This window comes from Wasmannia auropunctata, unplaced genomic scaffold (genome assembly GCF_000956235.1).
Source record: "Wasmannia auropunctata unplaced genomic scaffold, wasmannia.A_1.0 LD334561.1, whole genome shotgun sequence".
NCBI lineage: Eukaryota > Metazoa > Arthropoda > Insecta > Hymenoptera > Formicidae > Wasmannia > Wasmannia auropunctata.
In genome coordinates, this window is record NW_012028329.1 from 32,240 (window position 1) to 34,377 (window position 2,138).

The following is a 2,138-nucleotide window of genomic DNA, read 5'->3' on the forward strand; positions in this document are numbered from 1 at the left end:
CTTAATATATATTTACCTAAACATGCATATACATTTTATTAAAATGTATTCCTGACAAAATAATAAATTCGTGATAAAAGTAACAATACGTGACAACCGTGATTCATATGTACAATAAAAACTATGAAATCTTAATGGTATTGTGAAATAATTTAAATCTTTATAACGAAAACATTATATCTTTTTTAATAAACATGAGATATACGTATTTTTATTCTCTATTTCCGGGATAATTGATAAATTATTTTTTTTTATTCATGTTTATTGTGTTGTAATTCTGAAGATAAAAACACATACATATATTAAATTAAAGAATTATTTTTTTATATTTAATTTGATAAAGTTATAAGTTTTAGAAATCAAAATTCAAAAATTATGTATTTAAAGTAAATTATTTCTACAAGAACTGTTCATTTATAATATTTATTTATATTTATTATTTTTTATATGTAAATCGCATTTTACTGTCAGATCCTTTGTGAGCTACAAAATTTGATATTAACATAATTGATAATGACTATCATGTTATTTAAAAATTTCTACTTTCCAGAAATTTTATGATTAATCTGCCACAGAAATTATAGTATTAAAATTTGCGCCATAAAAAAATCTTGCATATATCTATTTCATCAACAAATAATGCTACCTTTGATATGTATTACCTGACTTGTTGATGTTTCCACTCCAAAAATTTCGTACTCAATTGAAGCTATCTGATAAGGTAAGTTCTTTTAAACCTTCACACACGCTAAATGTCACGCTATTAATGTTAAATTATTATTAATTTGTCTAGCAACTATTAACATGTCAAATAAATTTCATTCCGAAATGACGTTTAATTGGTTACATTACAGCTTTGCAACATTAATTAGAAATTCATGTAAAGATCAGTGGTTAGCACTCAATAATCGAACAGCTTCAGAGAAAAGTTAAAATTGAAAATAAAAAATCAAAATATTCAATTTTTTTAAAAAGTTGACTGTTTTCTACACATTTTAAGAAACATAAAATAAATGTAAATTGAAAAGAATTGGGTTTCCTAGAATAAATCATAAAGGACAAAGTAATAGGAATGCGAGCCGACACGCGAGGATATTGATATGTTTTATAGTAATATTTTATTGTCATAATATTCAGTCACATATCACCATGTCAATAGGAAATACAGCACTTAGTAAGAAGTAAGACATTAGAATACTTGTCTTTTTATATTTATATTATATTTTATATGTAAAGCATTGTAGAATTCAAAAATTAAAACTAAAAAATTATACGTATATTTGTAGTAATTAATTTTTTTACATTTGCAACATTGATTTGTAATCCATTGTTTCCGATATATTACTGATGTGACCAAATTGTTGTCATTAGATCATCTCTGCAAGCCAAAAATTCATGTTAATCATAATTAAATAACTGTCTTATTATTATAGAAATATCTTTATTTCTTGTTATTTTATGATTATTTTGTCATAGAAATTAAGATAACATTAAAATGTTTTACAAGAATAAATCTTATACGTAGGTATATATCTGCATATATTACACAAATACATACTACTTTTAATAGTTTAGTAGATTTAAAAATTAATGTGCAATACATTATAATACATAACTTTTTTATTAAATATAAAACATTACAATTAAAAATTGTCAAAGTTTTGAGAATTTATTTTGTGTGATGTATCATTTAATCATTCATTGGAGAAATTAATTAATTTGATAGTTGGCATTTCATAATTAATGAACAAATAAATCTAAACATTTTTTAACAATACCATAATATAAAAATATAATTATATTGAGAATATTACGCAATATCAAAAACGGAAAAAATCATAATTAGAAAAACGAGAAATTTTACAAAGAATTTGTTATAAGAATATGATAAATAAATTATACCATAGACTCCACTCTTGCATCCCCAGATACGGCGACACCTCCCGTAAGTAAACATATGACAAGGAGGACAGCTTGGTGGTGGTGGACGTATAATTCGGGATTCAGTGACCACCATCGTGATAAAAATTGATATTAACACAAGTGTGACCATTAAATATGTAATTAATGAGCTGTTACGGCTGTCAGTCATGTTTTCAAAGAACGTTGGAAATTACAACAAAAATAAAATTCTTGAA

General features: G+C 23.9%; 1 long non-coding RNA gene across 1 annotated transcript; it reads right to left on the reverse strand.

The window, feature by feature from the left end:
• Positions 1-1,099: 1,099 nt before the first annotated feature.
• Positions 1,100-2,132, reverse strand: LOC105458273. Its single transcript, XR_975521.1, has 2 exons — positions 1,903-2,132; positions 1,100-1,378 (listed from the first exon to the last, which is right to left on the reverse strand). It is a non-coding gene; the product is annotated as an uncharacterized LOC105458273 (long non-coding RNA).
• Between the last annotated feature and the right edge of the window lie 6 nt (positions 2,133-2,138).